The sequence below is a fragment of the Mesocricetus auratus genome, unplaced genomic scaffold (assembly GCF_017639785.1).
Source record: "Mesocricetus auratus isolate SY011 unplaced genomic scaffold, BCM_Maur_2.0 Super-Scaffold_100013, whole genome shotgun sequence".
NCBI lineage: Eukaryota > Metazoa > Chordata > Mammalia > Rodentia > Cricetidae > Mesocricetus > Mesocricetus auratus.
In genome coordinates, this window is record NW_024429196.1 from 16,781,201 (window position 1) to 16,805,690 (window position 24,490).

At 38.2% G+C, this 24,490-nt stretch overlaps 1 long non-coding RNA gene across 1 annotated transcript; it reads right to left on the reverse strand.

The window, feature by feature from the left end:
- Positions 1–358: 358 nt before the first annotated feature.
- LOC110343276 lies at positions 359–15,091 on the reverse strand. The gene is made up of 4 exons (XR_005881074.1): positions 15,002–15,091; positions 14,212–14,329; positions 3,668–3,745; positions 359–1,481 (listed from the first exon to the last, which is right to left on the reverse strand). It is a non-coding gene; the product is annotated as an uncharacterized LOC110343276 (long non-coding RNA).
- Positions 15,092–24,490: the final 9,399 nt, after the last annotated feature.

Sequence of the window (24,490 nt, forward strand, 5' to 3'; positions counted from 1 at the left end):
ATGAACAAACGAATAAGTGCTCAAAGTTTCAAATCCATTGCAGACAGCTTGATTGCTGTTTTGCCGATGCTGACATAGCTTTGAAGATTCTTAGCTAGAGAAAGGTATAATAAACTTTGCCCTTATAATTATTGTCTCCATCCTTCCTCTGTGTCATAAGAGCCCCTGTTGCTTTTTGGCTCCAGGTTCATTGAAAGAACCTGCCTCAATACATAAGGTGGACAGCTACTGAGGAAGTCAGGACATCCCACTCCTGCATATGCGTATACAAGTATAAGCACTCACACAAGTATGCATATCCACACACATGTGAACATGTGTGCACATCTGTAAGCACACTACACACACACACACAAAGTTGTTCAGTCACTCTGTATTTATGATGACAGAGTTCTCTTTCCACTATATTAATTACATTGTATATTAATCACAATTACAATTGTTTGACCAGTGGCTCAGGCTTCTTATTAACTAGCTCACTCTTAAGTATTAACCCATAACTATTAATCTATGTATATCCACATGGCCCTATCTTACCCAAGAGTTATCCTATCATCCTATTTTCCCAGTGATTACATGTGTCTCTCTGGTGACTGCTTCTCTTCCCAGAATTCTCCTAGTCTGGTAGCCCTGCCTATGCTTCCTGCCTGGATACTGGTCAATAAGCATTTATCTATCAACCAATAAGAAAAACATACATTCACAGCATATAGAAGGACATCCCCCATCATATTTTTCTTCCAACTTCTCTCCACTCCATTGCAGTTTACCTTAGTACAGGATTAGCTTCTCTTTGAAGGTCACAGCTCTTCAGAAGTTAGTATTTTGGGATTTCTCTTGCAGGTTGTTTTAGCCAACCTTTTTTCAACTTTATTTCCTGGGAGATCTGTGTCAACATCAGGAAGTTCTTTATTGTTTCTTGTGTTTTCCTTATACACTGCTCGCACAAAACAGAGGTCTGGGGGTTTCAAATGCCTTTTTGCTTCTCTCAGACTGGCCCAGACACCAGGCCACAATCCAGTTCCTTGGAGGGAAAGAACCCATTTCATGTGTAAACTATTTTGAAGATCCTAATGTGAATCACTGAGAATAAAGCAGTTTGTTTTGGTGAAAGACTTTCAGGGAATTATGAGTGCAGATGCTATTTAAAATTTAAAAAAATGTTACCAGCATATACAGAGGCTCATTGGACAACCATATCCTTTCCAGATTTTTGTGTCCCTGAACAAGGAATCGGACAGTCACATGGGTAGTAGCACAGTAAGTTTATAAGAAAAATGCAAATCACTTAAGATTGCCAGTCATCTCAAAGCAGGCAGCAGTCAGGAAAAAAATCAAGATGCAAATAAGCCCCTGATTCACCAGGACCTGGCACATACTTCTCCCTCTTGGTGACCATGTGAGAAGCATCTTGACACAAAGGGCAAAAGCTGCTGTGTGAGGTGCCCACGTAGATACAATCCTTCCTTTTCGGAGAGATTCTGAAAGAAGAATGGTAAAACAGGTCATGAACCATGCTTGAGGACAAAATATATGTGAGCTTTACCTGACTACCATCACTCCTCTCTCAGTCATAAGCTTGAAAAATTCACCCCATAAACCATCTTACACTACAAAGGGGAGTGCTTAGCCAAGAAAAATAAGCAAACCAACTTTTCTTGTTTTTGCTTAATTTTACAGCTTTACTATTTGAAACTTGTTTATGGTCACAGATGTCAAAATTATACAAATAGAACTATTATTAAGACACTTAAGCCCAACTCTCTTGAGAGGACCACACCTATCTCTTGGGTGTGTACTTATCTTTACTTAATAAATCACAGTGTTGCTTCAACTGACTCATTGTGAAATTCTTTTCTGTTGTGGTGTAAGACAAGACCCTGATCACACCTGAACAAAGGCCCCTGAGGGAGGAAGTCATCAGGCTACACAGTGAGATCAAGCCAGGCTGTTTTCCTGTGTTGATGACATTGATGAAAAAATGTCTCTCAGAAGGAAATGAACCAAACATGCAGAGGAACCAAGTTCAGGCAGGAAGAAAACAATACTCTTATTTCAACAGAAAGATAAGACCAGATATCATATCATGCAATGACAACAGATCCTATACCAACAGAAATATGAGAACCAAGAAGAACTCAAGGAACAAAAGATTCAATAGGAAAGAAATATTCAATATAAATGCTGGAGGGTGGAGATGGCTCAAGGGTTAAGAACACTTACTGCTCCTGCAAAAGACAGTGAGCAGTTAAATTCTCAGCACCCATACCAGATAGCTCATAGTAGCCTGTAACGTCAAATTCAGTGGATCCAATGCTCTCTTCTGACCCCCATAGGTAACTATGCAAGTGTGTCTGTACACATAGGAACACACAAATGCATACAAGTAAATATATCTTATAAAAGGTTAGACAAGGAAGCTGAAGAAACTACTTGTAACATGGAGCTAAAGACAAGAAAATTAAATACAAGATAATCAAAGAGGAAACACAGACAGTAACATTAACTTACAAATTCTAACATCTACAGAAAAAAGAAAGAAATAGATAAAATCATTAAAAGGGAAAAATAGATTACCCAGAATTATGAAGCATTATTTTGTGCATTAAGAAGTCTATGGTGCTATGGTGTTGATTTTAGAAACATGCATTTTGTACTTCCACCAAATATTGGTGTCCTATACAACTCCTAAAACTGTGGAGATTTCTGGAGTGGCATGTCTTTTATTTCATAACGAGGTGATTGGTAGCTGTGGGCTCTGGTTAGGTTCAGGAAGTAGCTGGTTGCTAGGAGAAGCAAACTTACGATTACAGGTGGGAACTTACATCTCCATTTTCCAGGTGAAAGTAGGATGAAGGTTTACCTCATTTTGTTGGTTTGTTTTACTATGGAGCTCTGGCATCCTGGAATTCACGATGTAGACCAGGGTGACCTTGAACACAGAGATCCACCTGCCTCTGCCTCCAGAATCCTGGGATTAAAGGTGTGAGCCACTATGCCTGGCTCAAGCTGACAACTGTTTAATCAATCATATCTAAGTAAATTAAAGTAAGACTTAAACCCCATAAAACAACAACAATCTCAAAGCAGAACAGCATTTAAAGATCCTTGGGGTTGCAGATGGGTTGAAATGCTGGCAGGCTGGTATATGCAGAACACCAAGATGTGTCAAGTCCCTTGCTCATAGCCTTCTGGCTATTCCTGAGAGTACACTTTTCTAATAATTAGGTATCAATGAAACTCTCTCCTGAGACTGTGGGCTCTAGCAAATCATCAAAGCCCTGTATAGGAATATGGGAGCCTTTGATTTCTAGCCAATCCAGAAGTTGTGGGAAACCTGGGACCTACTAATGATTGACCTCTGATGCAGATTCAGCCTTCTGGGATTGAGCCCATAATCTGTGGTGTCTACATTAACTTTAGCTAATGTCAGAAGTGAATTGATTTGTAGCAAGTCCAGTAGCTGTCTGTTAAAGAAGTGAGTTCTTCAGTGTGTTTCCCTTCCCCCAACCCCCAAATGGTATTAGAGAATTGAACATAATATGAATGCAAGGAAATGTTCCTCTATACAAAGACCTATTGAATGGTCCAGCAGAATCTATAAAAATAAGCTGTACCAAACAGTTCCTTGTGAATTTCAGTCATAAATGACAAGACAAGTACTTACAGTTTTCAGATGTGGCAGGCAGTAGGAGAGTCACTGGAAGGACTAGATTCCTCCAAAGCAACATCAGAAGCAAGGAGTCTATGTAGCAGGATAGAAAGACAGGAGAAATTCTGAGGACATGAGAAGGAAAAGAGCCCCTCTTCCAGGAATCTGGTTGAAGCTTCTTGCTTACAGTTATCAATAACTCTGGTTCAGTTAACACCTGCTTTAGGTCTTTCTCCTTTTGAGGCATGAAACTACAACGTCATTGAGAAGGGAAAGGTACGTGCTAAACACCTTTGTGAAGACCTCGTGCCTCTTGCTTTGTCTTATCAGATTCCAGTTCCATCCAAGGCTCCCCTGGAGCTGCCTTATCTCTTTATTAAAAGAGAGAAAAAAGTGGGGAAAAGTTTCTTAACCATTGGAGCTATAATCTTGAGAGCCACCAAAATATGACTAGTGCTAAGACAATGAGCTGTGATATTTTCTTAAGACGTGTGTGCTCTTACTTGGGCCTGTTTTCCACTTTCCTACTTTCCTGTGAGAAGCAAATAACATTGCTTGGGTTTATCATACTTTATTTCTGAGCACTGCTCTTTCTCCTAACCCTCACGCAAAATATATAACACAATATATTCATTCAAACCTCCAACTTTGCTTCAGCGTACTGGGTAGTCTCAAATTTCTTTTTGGTGTTGAAGCCACAAATCTGTTTTGGCCTCAGGCAATGTCCCTAAAAGATTAGAGCAATTCCTTAGGTTGATGAGAATGGCAGAGTGGAGCTTTTTCTCAACCTTCTTACCTCTGGCAAGCAGGATAAACCCATACCATCATAGTAGAAAACCAATTATAGTAAAGAATATAGTCAACACCTGGTGGTGGTGGTGGTGCACACCTTTAATTCCAGCACTCGGGAGGCAGAGGCAGGTGGATCTCTGTGAGTTTGAGGTCCGGCTGGTCTACAGAATGAGTTCTAGGACAGGCTCCAAAGCTACACAGAGAAACCCTGTCTCAAAAAAAGAAAGAAAGAAAGAAAGAAAAATAAAAGAAAAAGAAATGAAAAAGAATGAAGAAAAAAGAATTTTTAGACTAAGACTTCAGAAAAATAGCTTTCACATTGGTACTGAGAATATGCTCCACCAAAATAAAAATGAACAATGAAGAGCAGGTCTTGGAAGGGGTCCCAGGTCCATGTAGGGGGTTAAGAATCATCTGGGGTCTACAAAAAAGACCTGTTCAGACTGGATAGGTCAGCGTAATGACCAAATTATTTCAAAAACATAAATGAACACAGTTGTGCCTGTCTATAACATCAGACTTTACTGATAATAATGAATTAATGACCTATGCCTTTAATTCTCTAAGGACTACTGATTTCATTTGGTAGACATGGCCATTGGCAACCACAGATATTTTCTTCCTATTTTAATTGCTAATATTAAATCTTTGGTCCCACATTACACTTCACAAAGTGGTGTGTGTGTGTGTGTGTGTGTGTGTGTGTGTGTGTGTGTGTTACAGAATGGCTATAAAGAGTTATGGGGAGCCCTTATTGAAGCTAAGAGAAGAAAGCTGACACAGATTCAAAGGGAGTCAGTGCAGGTGTTTGGGTATTAATTTAACAAAGTCAGTAACAGAGCAGTTCTGAGTCACAGGGCAGTTTTAGGGCACAAAGTTGAATCCATAAGTGGCAATTCAAGTGGTCCATGTCAACAAGGGATCCTGGGCAGTGGAAGCCATGGTGACATCAAGGAGTTTATCACCTGTCAATCCAAGATGGTGAGGTGATAGGTTGGTTGGGCTGTCACATACCGCTGTAGGGAGAGATTTTAGATACCTGTGCAGCTGACCATGCATGCTTTGGGCGTGGCTAGAGGTGCATAAGGATGTGGCAATAAAAGGCTGTGCAGGAGAGAGGCAAGCTCTGTTTCCGGCTTCCTGTCTGGTCTTGGAAAGCTGCTGGCTCACCTGAGTTGCCAGTTTCTCTTCTAAGTACCTTCCACAATAAATAGTTACCTATACCCTCATCAAGCATGTGATTTATTTTACAATGACACACACCCCTTTTAAAAAAATGTGATCCAGGTAAAGCTGGCGGGGGGGGGGGGGGCGTGAGGGAGGGGCCATGCCCCTTGGTTAATCTGATGTGCTTGGTATGCTAATATTTTTTCTGATGTGCTTTGTTAAGTTCATTATATCTGCATGTTCCAGATTTATGTGATAAGTTAATATTGCAGATAGTAGTATTTTATTTGCATAAATAAGTTATTCTACAAACTTCTTGCTTGGTTGGATATATGGTAGTTGTTTATGTGCACAAACAAGGAGAAAGGCACTCTGCTTCAGTATTTGTCCTCAAATGAGGTAAACTGCTATTTTGTGAAATGGAGTCACTCCTGGCAAGGCACAGCCTGAAAGTGACTGTTCCATACAGTGGAGAGTGACTTAGTGTAGGGCAGAGCCTAATAGCCACCATTGCCACTGAGATGAAAGTAATATAAATGCTTCATGTACTTGAGACATTTGAGAAGAAACTTAAATTCTTGGGGGAAATGTTTGTAGATGAGCCAGTGGAACATACAGTTAAATATTCTTAAGTCAGAGCAAAACCAAAATCTTTCAACAAGGAAGTGTTATTTTAGATTACATAGAACCTGGCACTCACATAAACACATACACAAAATATGATAAGTATTAAATAATAGTTTAACTAAACTTACACAATGATACTGGAAAGTTAACTGAGTTCAGAGAGGATAAAATAGATAGAATCTTTGTTTCTGTAAGAACAACCATACTGATTAGTCTCAAAATAGAAATTTCACAAGTAACTGTATGAGTGATAACTCTGAAGAACAGTGGGAAAACATCTGTTGGAATGGGTCACCATCGGAGTGTGTGAGACAAGGCTGAAAAGATGAATGGTATCACTAATGTGTAAAAGAGCCCTATGCATTTGTAATTCAGTGAAATTGAAACACTAAATTGGAAAAAGCAGCAGAAAAGAAAATCATTGCCCCCAACAAAGCACACATTTGTTGGGGTAATCTTTCTGTGCATTGTGTAAAGACATGTCTCTATTTTACCTCACCTGCCTAAGGCACCTTCTGATTGGTGTAATAGAGAACTGAATTATCAATAACCAGGAAGGAGGGGATAGACAGGAACTCCAGGCAGAGTAAGAACTCTGGGAAAGAAACTGAGGAAGTAGATTTGGAGGAAGTGGAGGTATGGTACTGACAGGAGGTAATGAGTCACGTGGCAGAACATAGATTAATATAAATGGGTTCATTTAAGTCTTAAGAACTGCTTGGGAATAAGTTTTAAGAACTGCTTGGGAATAAGCCTGGACTAAGACCAAACTTTCATAATTAATAAAAGGTCTGGCAGCCCAAAGAAAGGTGTGTTACACATGTTGTTTGGTTAGAAGTCTGCCCAAGTGATTCTTTCTTCTTCTTCTTCTTCTTCTTCTTCTTCTTCTTCTTCTTCTTCTTCTTCTTCTTCTTCTTCTTCTTCTTCTTCTTCTTCTTCTTCTTCTCCTTCTCCTTCTCCTTCTCCTTCTCCTTCTCCTTCTCCTTCTCCTTCTCCTTCTCCTTCTCCTCCTCCTCCTCCTCCTCCTCCTCCTCCTCCTCCTCCTCCTCCTCCTCCTCCTCCTCCTCCTCCTCCTCCTTCTTACTGAAACAGAGTTTCTCTGTGTAGCTTTGGAGCCTGTCCTGGAACTAGCTCTTGTAGTCCAGGCTGGTCTTGAACTTTACAGATATCCACCTGCCTCTGCCTACTAGGTGCTGGAATTAAAGGTATGTGCCACCACCACCCAGCTGTGATTCTTCTTTAAGAAGTCTAACATTAACCTTTTAGCCAATCTTTCAAGATTTATTTTTAATGCATTTCTGTGAAAAAGAAGAACACCCAGGTAATAGTTTCAAGAGTATCATCTGGACACCAGATGAGTAAACTGTTTTCCAGAAAAATGATTTATAAAGAAAGAATGATTTGCAGATCTGCTGTGTGAGAGTAGTAACAGTTATTTTCAGTACTGTGTCTCCAAGAAGCTTTTTCGTCCCTGGGCATGTTCAGATAGTGCTCAGCATATTCCTTCATCTTTCTACTCTGGATGCCACAACACCTCCACACATATCAAATTAAAGGATTTTCTGTTTCTAAGTATCAATTTGCCTGATGAATCAGGAATAGAAATGTGTTTACTTAGTAGCAACCCATGACAATAAATAGAAAACATTTCAACCATGTGAAACCTAAATGTAAATTTACCTGAAAGTTGTGTATATGGCTAAGAAACAAGTCCCAGGTTTATCAGGTTATGTATATGCTACATGCCTAGCTACATCAAGGCACCTGAAGGGAAGTTACTGATAAAAGTCTGTCTCCTCAGATATTTGAAGTTACACTGTGCACACAATAATGAAAATCTATTTTGTTAAATATTACTTAGAGATGTTATTAACCTTGTTATAGACTATCTTACGAACTAATTCTTGTCATTGTAATTTGTATTGATTTCTTTTCTAGTTGCTGTGACAACATTTCTGACAAAGACAATGAAAGGGAAGAAAAGGAAGGAAGGGAGGAAGAAAGGGGGAAGGAAGGAAGGAAGGAAGGAAGGAAGGAAGGAAGGAAGGAAGAAAGGGGGGAAAGGAGTCATTTGGGATTACAGTTGGAGGTTACAATCTAACATGATTACAAAGTCAGGACTTCAGGAGTGTGAGATAGCTGACTAGTCACATTGCATCAGCAATTAAGAGACAGGTAAGCCGAATCTTGGTGCTTACTTTTTCCTTGCAACTCACATCCAGCATGGGTCTTTATTTTATCATTGTATTGCTGTGAAGATTCACCATGACCAAGGCAACTCTTATAAAGCAAAGTACTTAACTAGGAACTTGATTACAGTTTTAGAGGGTTAGTCCTAAGTTATCATGGCTGGAAGCAGACAGATATGGCACTGGGACAGTAGCTGAGAGCTTTACATCCTGATCCACAGCCATGAGGCAAAGAGAAAGACACTGGATGTGGCTTGAGTTTTTGAAACCTTTCACTCCTAGTGACACACCTCTTCCAACAAGGCTATGCCTTCTAATCCTTCCTGAGCAGTTGCACTCCTTGGTGACTAAGCATTCAAATATATTATCCCATGGAGGCCATTCTCATTCAATTCACCAAAGTCTTTCAACCTAGGTGAACTTAATCTAGAAAATCCCTCAGATATGCCCAGGCATTTGTTTCCATAGAGATTCTAAATCCCATAAAATTGACAATTAAGATTGTCTTCCATTAAATTGTAAAATAGATAGTTCTGATCTAGAGGGAGGATAGTAAAGCAGATGGAGGGTATGTGAGATAGAAGTGGGTATTAAGTGACTGGATAGTGAACTGGCTAGTTCTTTTTGTCAGCTTGATACAAGCTAGAGTCATCAGAGAGGAAGGAGCCTCAGTTGAAGAAATGTCTCCATGAGATCCAGCTGTAAGGCATTTTCTTGATTAGTGATTGATGGTGGAGAGCCCACTTACTCTAGGGCACACACCTACTCTAGTAAGGCCACACCTTCTAACCCTTCTAGTCCTTTCAAATAGTGCCATTGCCTGATGACTAAACGTTCACATGTATGAGCCTATGGAGGACATTTCTATTCAAACCACCACAGCTATGTGGTGGTCACTGTACTGTGGAGGTCTTGGACGAAGATGCTGGAATTCTTCTCTGTCCTAAAGGCACTGGTCATGCTGGAAATCCCATTATTTCACTTCAGTTCAGTTACATCCAATTCAGTTTATTTTAGCTCATTTCATGCTAGTTGCACAATGAAAGTGGATCCAAAAATAGCATGGAAATTATCAGAGGGATTGGGTCTTAGGCAGCTCTAGTTTTGAAAGAAAACAAGGGTCTGCTAATCTACTCTTCTCTGTTCCCACCTTATTCTAAGACAAAAAGGAGGCTACTTTGCAATTAAAGGGGCTAGAGGTCTGACTCACACAAAACCATGGAAGCAGCAGTTAGCAAAAAACAACAACCATTATTGTATAAAGTAATCATGATGTCTCAGAAAAAGATAACATTCCTCAGAAAACCTTTTTCAAGATCAGTTCACATGGAAATGACACCAATTCTTCCTTTCTTTATACTCATTCTTGTATATATATATATATATATATATATATATATATATGTATATATATGTATACATGAGCTTACTGTATTTTTAAACTTGTAACATGTAGTCTTCCCCCCAGCTGCCACCTTTGTTGTGGGATTCCCGCATGGGTCCCTTCACTGCTTTAGCCCCCAAGTAACACACAGGTGCTATATTAATTATGAAGCTGTTGGTCATTTGCTTGATTTCTTATTGGTTAGTTCTGACTTAATTATTAACCCATACCTGCTAATCTGAGTATTTCCATATGATATTCTCTTACTGGAGAAAGGGTCCAACCTCTTCTCCTATGTCCTACCTACATCATGACTGACTGTGCCTCTGTTTCCCAGAATCCTCCTCGATACCTAGTCTCTATTGCTTCCCTATTGTCCAACAGTACTTTATTCATTAATCAAAGAGAGAAATATATACAGAAGGACTTCCCCATCATAAACTTATAATTCATATTTCCTCTACAGTACATTCTGGAATAACCAAATAACTAAAATTAAAATGGGAAGTTAAACATCTAAGCATTTGCTTTTAATTCACCTGATTTTAAATGATTTGTCTTCAAACTGGAGAAATATATATATATATATATACATATACATATATATAGCTATAGGCGTATGTTATAAAACTTATGGATACATTTTACCCTTACACCAATAGGAAAAATAGTCTGACGAAGCCAAATTTGTAATCCTGACCCTGGAAAGTTAAGAAGAGGCCTGGAGTTGTAATACAGCAATAGATTATTTGTCTGGATTCAATCCCCAGTCATTTCAAATAAACTAAGACAAGCAAAAATGAATAAAATAACTAAACAAATGAGTATGGGGCAGGAGTGATAGATCATTGTATTTCAGGAGAAATAGCATGCAACTATGAGACATAGACACCTGCTGATATGAAATTCACATGGTCTCAAATTCTCCCATGATGGTTCAGTTAGGGGAACTCAACCAACTTTTAATAACACATACAACTTGTAGACTTAATGAGTTAGCTACAAACCACTGGGGATCAAGCCACAGCCTGATGAAATCAGATTCATGGCTTCACTGCCTCGAGGGTGGTCTCTTTAAAAGAGCCAGGAGAATGAGCCAGGAGGAAGAGACCTGGAAAGGTTTGGCTCTCAGGAAGGCTTCTGAGCAGTGTTCCCAGAAATCAGTGGGAAGCCATTCTAGATTATTTGCTGATCCATTGATGATGGGATTAAATCAAGAAGATGAAGTTGGATGATGTTCTGTAGTGAGGGGAAGGCATTTAGCAATTGTGTGTCCCTAGCAGTCAGTAATATTTGAGTGAAGTGTACCTGTGAGCATCGCTGGTAATGAGTCAGTTGTCACTTAGGAAGAGTTCTTATGGTTCTGGACAGGGGCTGCGTGACACAGGAAAAACACAGTTTCCTGTTAGTTACATAGTCAACTTCAGGATCCACTCTCCACAGATGATGAGCAGTGGGTTCCTGGCTTCTTTTTTAGTCTGAGTTGATTTTCACTCTTATATGTCTGAATGGTTCTCTTTTCACTATGGCATACATCTCTGCTATACATACAATATACATGCATAATATGTAAATTTTTCACAGCCGTATGTAAAACTTGGAAGTAGACTCTCATCTTGATTATTCATTTATTCAAATATTCACATTCAATTCTAATAGATGCTTAAAGATTTCAGGTCAGGAAACGTTCTATTTTTAAATTTTAGAGATGCAGTGTGTTGGAGGTGAATCTGGAGCTCCTCTTTTTTGTTTCTGTTTTAAATATTCAGAGACACATCTTTTCTGCATGAGTTAGTGAGAAAGGAATGTGCTAGAATGTACAGAGGCCAATATGAAACCCCTCTCTTCTAGGGAAGGCTTTGTGCAACTTTTTCTAAAGCCAAATCACTAGTTACTGGCAGAGATTCTATGCTTGTTGGGGAGAAATTAGTTGCTGTTAGTGGAAAGGAAGCATCTGCCCACCCTGCAGGTGTTGCTCATGTACTGATGCTGCATTAATGCATCGTTTCATGTCCTGAGAAACCACAAGATTACAAACATGGTTGGCACATAGTAATTATTTCCCTGTCACAAGATGGAAATCTTGATGATGAATGGAAAAGCTCCTTCAATTTTTAAGTTGTCTGACCAAGATGTTCCTCTGGAAATAGATAAATGTTGTGTTCTGTCAAAATGCCATTATTCTGATTTATTTGGCTAACTTTTATGATGTCAAAGAAGTTATTTGATAGATTGGAATGAATTTAATTTTATTTATTATTTATTTATATTACTGCTTGAAAATTAAGGAATTGCCTAAAAGCCTCCTGAAGTGAAAATGTTAGTTGCTCTTCCTCTTGTTGCTTTTCCGATTATTTGGGGCTGTTCTGAAAGTGGATGCCAGTTACTTTGAGCTACTAACAAAATATTTCACTGAAATTGTCAAAGAATTGCAGGGTGAGTTGTCTGAGTTGTTTTCTAAGAGTTAATGGTAAAGACATCATCATGATATCACCTTATAATTACAGTTTCTATTACAGCTAGCAGTCTATTAGGTCCTACATGTTTCAAATTAAGTTGGGGCTTAAAACTTGAAAAAGAAAAAGGCTGGCATGAAATAGATTCCTAAATCAAATAAAATTAGATAAAAGCATATCGAGATTAAATCATGTTCATTTAGCATCCCAATGTAACAAAGTTAAACAAGAAAAGTAAACTTGAAGGCTTTTAAACATTAACTTTTAAAAATATTTCCAGTTTTCAGTATCTGAAGAGGATTCTACTGTCCTTTCCACTAACATCTACACTTCATGGGATTTAAGTTGTTTATATCTCAACTTTCAGGTTTGGTTTTACCAAGGAACAAACACAGAAATTACCCATTATCTCTTTTAATATATATAAGAATTAAAGCTTAGTCATTTGATGATAAGTTCTCAACATGTGGGTCATTCGATTCCTTTCACAGGGTTCGTCTAAGACCACATAGTGAGGAACTGTATTAGTGTCACAGCATTTGGATGGTTGAGAAAAAACTGGTTTAGACCCATGAAATAGGACAGCTGACCCAAGTCAGGGTTCCATGGAAATGAGCACAGTGAACATAATAATAAGACACATTTAACTGTAAATAGAGATATACTAAGCATTAGCTAAAATATCCGACAATGTAAGAAAGACAAAAATGTTTGTGTTGCATCTGTAGTGTTATTTACAACCTTATTCTACTATTTAAATTGTTACACTTCTGGTACAAAGTAAAACCTTCTCAATATGAAATAATTTTAATACTTAATACAATAAAAGCTTAAAAAATTAATTGCATCATTTAGATAGATTTACCTTTTTGTCTTTCAAGTCATTTTTGACTTGAAATATGTATTTCTTTGTGAAAGCATGGAGATTGTATTGTTGTGTGTAAGTGTATGTATGTAAACATATCTGTGTGGCATGTAGGTTGATATGTGTGTTCTATGCACATTCATGTGAATTCAAAAACACATCTCTCTCACACACACACACATACACACACACGAGGACAAATATGCTCAAAGAGTCTTGGATTTTGCTCTTTTTGTATTATCTACATTTCTTTTTTAGACAGATTCTCTCACTAGCCTGGGACACCCAAAGCAGGGTAGGCTGGTGGAACAGTAAGCAACAAGGTTCTGCTTATCTCCACTAGAGCTGTTTTGATTTATCCATTTTAAATGTAGAGTCTGGGGACTGAACTCAAGTCCCCATGCTTACAAGGCAAGCACATTTCCAACTGAGCTGCTTCTCCAGCTTTCGTATTATATTGTTTTTGTACATCTATTTCTCATTTAATGTTTTCTCAAGAGCATTTCCTAATAGCACAATATAATTTTCAAAGTCTGATATATAATGACTGCCTATTTTAATATTCCATTATATGGAAGAACTTTATTTTCTATTGTATAGCTAGTTATTTTTTAAGGGTTCTGTTTTTAATAACATATATTATTTAGCCGTAACGATATGTGTAGATGGGTACATATTAAATCACTCAAGATAGGGACTAAGTGAAAAAGACTTTTTAATTTATGTGGATTAAGGAATACTTTGAAACAAATTGCCTGTTATTCATCTTCAGTGTGTGTGTGTGTGTGTGTGTGTGTGTGTGTGTGTGTGTGTGTGTGTTATGGGATGAAACCTAGGGACTCACATATTCTATACACATATTCTACCTTAATTTTATTCATTCTTTCTTAAATATGATTTGTAAAATTGAGATTTTAAAAGAGAAATTAATGCATTGTGGTTATGAGTATTTGCAACTTAATTTACTTAAACCATTATTTACATTCCTCTTCTTTCTGCCTGAGACCTCAGGAACCTGTGGTGCTGATGCTGAAGGAAGGGATGGAGTGGATGTTGATTCTCTGATACTTTAACCATACCTGAATATTCCAGAATCATAATGCACAGCTCTTATCATTGCATTTGGAATTGCAATCCATGTTTCCTTGGTATTGATGAAAGAAGTTACAAGATGGAATATTGTGTAGACCTTAAATTCTAGAAAAAGACAGCACATAGTTACTGACTGTGGAGTTTCTTAAATTCTGGACTCAAGTTTGTTAATTGGTTGGGTCATCCATGACTGTGCTAACATTCGGAAAAGCAGGTGAAAGATGAAGGGAAAACTGACTCAAATGAATATGATTAATAAAACATGGGGAGAGGCATTGGGTTAGACAAACTTACTGTATCTTTCTCTCCTCTTTCCAGTATGTAGTAATGGTCTCTCTCTGTCTCTCTCTGTCTCTGTCTCTCTTTGAATATTTGTCTACATCTCTATTTTATTAACTCCCTCAAGGAACAGTGAAACATTCTATTATAAAATATGCCAAAAATGTAAGAGAATGAAAATTTTCAAACAGAAAAGTTGAAGTGTTTTAAGAAAAAAATTTTAATGTGCATTTAAGTACAGAGAGAGGGAGATGTGCTCAGGAAAAGCCTGAAGTGTATATGGGCTTCTTAAAGTCTGTATATTCAACTGACTAACAATAATGATATATACAAGTTGAGTGGCTTCTGATGGCGCAGTGTTAACACAGTTCCTATGGCCTTCCTTTTCCTTAGAGGAAAGAGATCATAGGGTGGTTTGTAAGGTGAGATAAAGTTGGGTGGAAGTTGAAGCTGATAAGATAAAAGCCCAGGTCTTAGGAACATCAAAGCAGTTCTTACCAACTAAGTCACAAGGGAGTTAAGGTCCATGCTTTTACTGCTAACCACATCCATAGTCTTATTTGTGAGATTCTCGGGAAGGTATAGGTTTACTGCCTGGAAAGGAAGGTTAAACTCATAGGTCAGGTATTCTAGGTCATAAGCATGCTTCTTCATTCTTATTTGAAATATCTTTAATAAAAAACATAGTGTCCTCTGTAGAAAATCTTTGCAGGAATTTTTGTCAAAACTATTGACTCTTGGACTGAGAAATGTCAGATACCAAGGCACCTGGTTTCTTTTCTTTTCCATGGTCCCTTTATTTCCCCTTTATCTTTTTATTCTGCTTCAATTTTCCCTTCAAACACTTTGGTCCCTTAATTTTAAAGCCACAATTCATTTTCTAGATTGTCTTCAGGGCTGACCAAGGACTTAGATCATGCCTACCCAGGGATTAAAGATCTAGGGAGAGATCATGAGGTCTAGGTTTGGAGACTGAAGGGAATCTGGAAGAGACAATGTCATTCATTGGGGCATGAAATCATGAGAACAATAACTATACAGCAGCTTACTATGTCTAATCCTAAAATTAGGACCAAAACTGTAATCCTAAGATCTATATTTTCTTTTTCTGTTTTTCTGAATCATGAAGTGCATGAGACAGTGATACTATTAAAACATTAAAATTTAACCCAGAATCTGACAGGATTTAATGTATCTTTCAAATCTTGTCTGACTTGTCATGTATAGACAGAGCTTCCTACTCTAACAATGACAACATTCCCTATTGCACCCAGCATCAAAGCCTGAAGAAAACTCACAGAGTATCTAGATTTTACAAATAAGATTCTTAAGAACCAATGTGACTGAGTAGTGACCACACATTCCAAATCAGCATCCACAATGCTTAGAAGACAGGATGTATTATGATTGTTAAGTTGTGTCAGCACTGTTTTTCTAGGAAGAGCCACCATGGTTTACAAAGTTTCTCCTTAATGGCTCATGGGGTCATTTTTTTCACCCATTAAAAAAGTAGGAAAATAAGCAAAATCAAATTTTAAAAGTCTCATATATGTCTGTGAAATCAATTCTCCAGCCTGAAACCATTCTTGGGTAATCACATGACCTTATGTATCTATTTTATAGTACTAGAGATGGAAACTAGAACTTGTTACATGCAAGGAAGCTCTCTACCACTGAGCTCCATGTACAGCTTGGTCACATGGCTTCAAACACAGTCAATATGCTGATGTGTCTGAAATGCAATCCCTAATTCTCTGATTTGTGACTTTTGTACTGAGTGAGAACTTGACACTCACTGACTGTTCACGAAGATAATGTAGTGCAGTACAATAAGTTCAAAAGTTAAATCTGAACTCCCAATGTCTAAACTCATTCCTTCCCTATACACATCTTTAAGTAAGAACATTTTGTAAATGTTCTAGTCAAAAATGAACATGGGTCATCTTTGACTCTTCTCTTCCCATGCTGTCACTGTTTTAAAGACTTTCCATCTTGTTTGCCATCTTCTCCTGTGATTTCCTTATAGTTCATACATAGCAACAAAAGCATTCCCTCACCTTCAAGACCAGAGCAAATTCTTGCCCCTTGGCAGTCTTCCAAGGTTCCCACATCCCTCACAGTGAAATTAAGACTTTACTGTGAGTGACCTTACCACCATCACTCTTTTCCTTGTTCACTTTGGTCTTCTTTAGTGAATTTCAAGGCTATGTGATCAAGGTAGTTTTCTCTCTGCTTCTTGGGCTCCACAAGTGATGAGAGGCTACCATTAAATTCGGATGAGTAGCATTTAGCCTAGTAGCTTAGTTGTGATGGTGTTCACCTAGTTGTAGCATGTCATCACTTCAAATATTTCTAAACTACAAATAAAGCAAAATAAAATAAAAGAATGCTCATAGGGACCATGTAAATAGCCAATTAGCTGCACCTTTGGGCAGACTGACAGTGTGTCAGGTCAGTTATAGTATCTGTACCTATACAGAACAGTATTTGACTTTGGTATTCATAAATAACAAATTAATGACAAGAAGCTCCATGACAGCCAAATTAAAAAGAAAAGGGGTTTGAAATAATGTCAAAATGTGCTTTGATTGAAGTCAAAGAAACTGTTAAAATTAATTTTTCTGGGTTTTGAGCTATGTGGCTAATAAATATTACAAGAAATGTTTTGCTCTTAACTAGCATGTCTTTACTTGTTCTTTGTAAAATAGTTGCTGCTTCAGGAACAGAATTTGTGTTGTTTTATCTCAAAGGTCTCTTTGATCTCCTCATCAATTTTGAAAGTGTATTCTTGTTGTGAAAAATCATAGCTCCATCACCATTCCTACGAGGAGGAATGGATGGGCCAAAAGCTGATTTTCAAGTTTTCCAGGAAACCAAAGTGAGACCTCTCCTATCAATTTTCTTCCAGAACAGTTGGGTTAAGATCCAAACACCAGAAACAGGGGGCTGGACAGAAGAGCACGTGGATATCTGCTTGCTTTTTTCTGTCTTCAAAGCTTAATTATATATAGTATAAACATTCCATTCTGTTAGTTCCTAAGTATCTGTACTTGCATTATTGTCATTTCTTGCAGAGGCCATTTTTGCAAAGAACTGTGAGAGATGTCTCAAGTTTATCATGTGAAATGCAATTCTGCTAATGACAGACAAATTGTTATTTCTCCACCGGGTGCCTATTTATTGAAACAGAATAGTTTACTCCAATTTAAAAATGTGAGGACATTTTTCATGAAACCACAATGAGCAATCAGTCCTACAGAAACCACAGTGTGCTATAAAGAGATAATAGATTATTGAAGCTTTTCTCTCAAAATATTTTTTAAAAATGTACACTAACTTGACAGGCTATATATTAATAGGTTGCTTTCCACTCTATCAAAAATAAAGAATTCAGGTTTTTGCCTAGCTACTAACTGGCTGGGGCTGGGTCTGAATTTAGCTTGATTATGAAAATACTGCTTTCCAAACATTTCATAAAATGTGTCTCCTCCATGCTCTTTCTTAGTTTTGTGTTAGTCTGAAAAAACAGCATCCTAATGATTTCTCCTAGCTCTTGTGTTTCAGTTTGTCTCTGCTTCCCTATGTCCTTTGTGAGCATGGTATTCAAAAGGCAAGTCACAGATTAGTCCAAACTTGAGTAATTGGGGAACTCCTGTACTCTGAATTACTGATCTAACTTTTCCATTTACTTTAACCCACCTCTTATAAAAAGCCACAGCGTACTGCGAATAGAACTGCAGAAAGTGAAGGAATCTCAAAATTCTCCACAAAGAATGAAATCAAACTGTGTTGTGGAAAAGCCCCACCTTCTTTCACGAGACCTTGGTACAAAGAGAAAGAATTTGATTGCTAACTTGACTTTGCTGGATGCTGGTGTTTCTTCTTGCTCTGTTTTTCTGTCCTGAATTACTAGAGATGAATGCCATTGGAAGTTTTTGTCAGTACTGAATATCATCATTTCATTTCTTTTGGACCTTAGCTCTGGGGATCAGCTATATTTAGCTGCCTTACACTTGTGTGTGTAAGATTCTACCGTCTACACCAATAAGCTTGAAACTGAAGCTTCCAATGTAGTCACCCACAAAGTGAAGCGCTAATTACTGGTCCAATTGGGTACTTCTTTTGGAAGGTAGTGAAATGTCACTAAATATATGAAGAGTGTGGTAATTTCTGTGTGGAATAGTTTGATAAAGCAGAGAGGAGGGTAGAACCTAGTAGGCTTTCCAGGTAGTGAAATGGGTCTGTATGATGCTGGTGTGGTGGACACAGGACCCATAATATTTTTTTAAAACTCAGTTTGCACAACACAAAGATCTGACCCCAGAATGAATAAATGGACCCCAGGTATCACTGAGTATGAATATGAATACTTGATCATCATTTATAACAAATGGACAATATAAATGCAGAATGCAAAGTATAGAAATGGTGTGGTTGGGGGAATATATCACTTTGTACCTTATGACTTTTTTTGTAAGCCCAAATCAAGTTTATTTCAAAGTCTAATGTTTAAACTTATGCTTTTGTAGGGTGGGACTGTTGTTTTATTTTTGAGATAGAGTTTTTTCACATAGCTCAGGCTGTGCCAAACTCACAACTCACCTGCCTCAGCCTTGCAAATGCCGACAGAACTAGGTTAAAATTCATTTTTTAAAAGGAAATAAGAAGAGTGCACCCTAGGTACAATAGATGCATAATTCAGTAATGACAGATGACAATGTTCCCAAAGTACCTTCCCAAAAAATTAGCAATAGAACCACAGGGCTCCTGTTTCTACAGATCAATATGTTTGGGACAACAAATAGTTGGCCTAGGCAATTAAGGAAAGGAGATGGAGACGTTCTATCTTTTCACACATTCTAGAGGACACTGGTTTGGGGCTGGGGAAGATGGCTCAGCAGTTAAGAGTGATTGTTGCTCTTTCACAGGACTTAACTTTTGTCTCTGGCACCTACTTTAGGCACCTCATAGCCACATGTAACTCCAGCTCCAGGATACCTAACACTTTCTTCTGGCAGTTTTCATGTACACATATAAATAAGAGAATAAATCTTTCAAAGAGGAACATTGGTTTGGTGGGCACCAATGCCATGCCTATGTGGTCACTTGTTTTGGTGTGGGCAACACAAACATACTGAAGCTCATTTGAAATTGAGTTCCAGCTTGCCATTCTGACTTTTGAATTCCCAAGGAGTCCTCTTTCAAGGGCTCATGGATCATATCCCCATCAGAATCTGTATTTGGCATGGATTTTGAAGAATTAAGGTTCTAAAAAGAGTTTTCCATATGAGTGAGGGACATCGGGGCTAGCATTACAATGCCCTTTTTTATTACATTTTATTGGCATATATTCATTGTGCAAATGATAGAAACATGATATTTGTTTTTCTGAGACTTACTTTGTAATATATTATCGAGTTTCATCTGTTATTTCCCGTGAACATCACAATTGTTTTCTGTAGCTGAACAAAACTCCCTTGTAATATATAGCATGTTTCTTTATCAGTCATATGTTGATATCCACCTAGAATTATTCCAGGACTTACATATTGTGAATAGCTACCAATAAAGATGTTCAAGTACAACTAGTTCACTCTGATGCCTGCCCATGACATCTGATCTAAGGCTAAAGCAAAGGGAAAGGAACTGGAACTAGAAAAGAAGCAGATGGAGACAAACTACAGAATAGCACCTTGTATTAGTTAAGGGAACAATCCATCAAAGCTGTTTAAAACTCTAAACACAAACTTACTTCATGGGGGAAGTCCTTCTGTATATATGTTTCTCTTACTGGCTAATGAGTAAAACACAGTTCGGGCAATGAGGTAGGAAAATAGGTGGGACTAGGACACAAGGGGAATTCTGGGAAAGGTAGGCAGAGAAAGCCTATCAGAAACAGACATCATGTAGCCCCAAAAGGATAAACAGGTCTGGACATTCTCCGATAAACCAAGACCAGTAGGAAATACTTACAATTATAGAAATAAGTTAATAATTAAGAGAGAGTTAGCCAATAAGAATCTCTAGCCACCAGCCAACAGCTTTATAACTAATATATTATCTGTGGGCCCAGACTGGGAAAGAAAATCTTGTCACACATACCAGATGTTGGTAAACCCAACTCACAAAACAAACAGTTAGATTAAGATATACATTGACTGCTACACAAAAGTAGAAGGTGACTTCAGTACTCCACTATCACCAAAGATCAGTCATGGGTAAGTATCAGAGAGAGCTAGACCAAAACTAGGGATGATACTGCCTCCAAGTTTCTACCATTAGTAACCTACTTTCTCCAGCATTGTGAAGACTCAAAGGCCTTAAAAATACTGCCACAATTTGGGGACCAAACACACAAAACATGAGGCAATGTGAGACATCTCAGACTTAAGTCATCACAACTGTGTTCCCTGCTCAGCACCTGAAAGCTACCAGCCAGTGATAGGCTTTCTCTTGTAGGACAAGCCCATTAAGGAGTTTTGAAATCTAATGTCAGGGATTGAGCTCTTAATTCTTTCTGTTACTTACATTTGCTCTCCTTCAGTAACTGGCATATCTTTTCTTCTAGTTACTTGAACCAAAATCTTGATCCTCTTATTGAAATAAAACCCCTTGGGAGCTTGTAAGACGCAAAACCGTGTTGTTGCCTAATGCATGTCTCCCTGCTAATTCTCTGGCATTGTCACTACCATTTTGTCTTTCTTTCTTATCAATTTCTGGATTGAATGGTTATTTCTTCAGAAGAAATACAGATGGAATTTGGATGGGTTTAGGTTCTGACATTTGACACCACCCACCACCATTTGCTGCTTTCAGTATAGATTCACAAAATTGCAGTGTATTCAGTAGGAAAACAAACTCTGAGGAGATCCACTTATGAAAAATCAGATTCTTTGGGAAACATTTAAACAAGAAACTTTTTAAAAAATGCCATTCCTTCACAAATGTATTTCTAGTTTCTTAAAGTGGACTGGGAATTATATAAAGAGATATTTCGGGATCTTAGTGTCAAATCACGGATTCTTGGCTATAGAATGAACCCAACAAAAATATGGCACTGAATGTAGGCCCCGGGGTATGGAAGATTTCATTTAGATAGAAATGAATATAAAAGACAGGGCTGCTTGTATTAATTTCACGATTAAAGATACTGTCAATTTTGTTTGAATAAATAAAAAAGAATAATTGTATTATATCCAGAATGGTTAGAAAATTATTTTTTAACTTTGTAGAGATTGAGAGCATTGTGTCTGGATATCTGAATGCACTGTGGTGAGGTATTTATTTCCCTGGTCCTTCCTGTGTCACTGCAATCTTATCATGTGAACAAGCTGCATAAGTTTATAGTTTTCACCTGCAACTCCCCATCAATTGCACCCCTGTGCAAGAAGTATGCCCAACCAGGATGTTCACTCCTTAGTCATGATAGTATGGTTATGGGGAAACTCTGACCTATAGTTTAATTTCTTTCATCTAATATCTTCCTATCTACCAGTCCTTTATGTATTTTCCTGATATATTATTCACTGTGATACAGAGAATAAAAAGATAAAAAGAATTTTAATAAACTGAAAAATGCAATAGTCAATCAAAATATTATATATAGAAATTGTAATTGCCTTAAATAGCAGAGCTAAAAGATACTTCATAAGTTGCAGTTATTTCTGATTGCTGCACTACTTATGGCCATTAACAAGATGGCTAAGTGTCACCAAATAATAGACAAAAATAATATAGCTTCACATGAGATGAATAAAACGTGTAAGATAAATCTAATTTCAGCACTTTCTCACAATAAATGTCAAGAGTTCAGTATATAGCGTATAAACCTAAGCAAATGATCTATAAACTCATGTTAAACACCGTATTCTAGAAGGAGATAAAAGAAAAGAAGGTGTTTTGAAATGGATAACTGTTTTTTTACACATTTTACAGATGGGCACACTTAAAACTGAAAACAATTAAATGTGACAAGATAAGGCTTGATGCATGTGTTATAGCCTTCAGTAGTGTCTTCATAGTCCTAATACACTTGGGTAAAGTGCATGACTTATAGATAATCATTACAATTTTTTCTAACAAGACATAGAAATTGTCATATGTACATGAGACCTGATAGGAAGACAAGGAAAATTATGGAAATACAGGAAGGGAGAGGAGCCCTCTCTCCAGATTCTGCTGAGGACTCTTCACTAGTTGAGTCAAGAGTTCCAATACAGTTAGCAACACTGGCTTAGGGCCTTCCTCTCCTTGCAACTCCGAATATGCAATTGTCTAGGACCTTACCAGAGGCCCATCATAGAAAAAGGACAGAGCCAACCCCCTTGGCAACCTACTGACTCCTGGCTTTATCTATCAGGTTGTAATTCCATAAAGAAACCACCCGACAATCTCATATATGGAATAGAGAAATAGAGGAGAAGGTCCTTCTAAAGCCCTCTGAACGATGATATTGCCAAAGCTTCCTATATGCAGTCACAAGAAGGCTTAAGTATGTCTCTCCTTTGAGAAGCCTACACCCTCACTCTAGTGTATCATACCCTTCTCATGAGCACCTTTCCTTCTGCTAATATTCTTCTCGACTAAACATTGGATTTTATTCTCAATAAATTGCTACTCCAGGGATGGAGAGATGGCTCAATGGTTAAGAGTACCTGCTATGTTTCCAAAACTTAGTTACTACTATCTGTGTTGAACAGCTCACATAGAACTGTAACTCCAGCTCCAGGGAAGAAAACTATTTTCCCCGTCTCACAGTAGCTATCAATTGCAAATAGCTTCTTGTCTACGCGTGAGACTTTATGTCCTCTTCCTGTTCTTTGTGCTGAGATTTTGTGTGACTTGAGTTTGTGCAGATCCTGTACATGCTTCCATAGTCTGTGAGTCCATATGCATACCAGTCCTCTTGGGTCTGCAAAATAAAGTTTCTTTGAAGTCTGTTTTCACACTCATTTTATCACAATGTTTCCAAAACAGCTGATATCAGTAATAAGTAAAAGAATAAATTTGGTAAATAATGAATAATTAATTCATATGATCAAACTCTAATGGTCAATAAACTACATATCAAAGATGGTGTTGATTTCTTTTTTGAAACACTGTTTTATTATATATTTATATTAGAAACAAGCTTGCTTCCCATGTCAGTCCCAGCTCCCTCTCCTTCCACTCTACTCCTCCTCCCCCCAACAGTCCCCCCAGTTCCCCACCCAATCCCCACTCCATTCCCCGGGGAGGGTAAGGCACTCCATGGGGGATCTCTAGAGTCTGTCATTTCATTCCGGGGAGGGCCCAGTCCCTCCCCAAAGTGTCCAGATTAAGAGAGAATCCCTTATTGTGGGATGGACGCCCACAGTCCATTTCTGCCTGGGATAAATACTGATCTACTATCCAAAGCCCCATAGATTGCCTATGTCTCTTCAATGACACCCACATTCAGGGGGTCTGGATCAGTCCCATGCTGGCCTCTCAGCCATCAGGCTGGGGTCCAAGACCTCCCCCTTGTTCAGGTCAGCAGTTTCTCTGGGTTTCACCAGCCCAGTCTAAACCCCTTTGCTCATCACTCCTCCATCTCTGTCACTGAGTTCCAGGAGTTCACTTCAGTGTTTGACTGTGGGTATCTGTCTCTGCTTCCATTTGTCACTGGATGGAGGTTCTAGAATGGTATATAAGATAGTCGTCAAAATCATTATCAGGGATGGGCATTTAAGGTGGTCTCTCCAATATGGCTTAGTTTGCCAGTTAGTGTCATCCTTGTGGATCTCTGGAAATCTCACTAGTGCCAGATTTCCCATCAAACCTAGAATGATTCACTCTATTATGGTTTCTCTCATCCTGCTCTCCTCTATTCTTCCCCCAACTCAAACTTCCTGCTTCCACATGTCCTCCTCTTCGCTCCTCTTGTCTCCCTCTCTTTTTCCTGGCTCCCTCTCCTCTCCCCACCATGTTCCCAATCTGCTCAAGAGATCTTGCCTCATTCCACCTTCT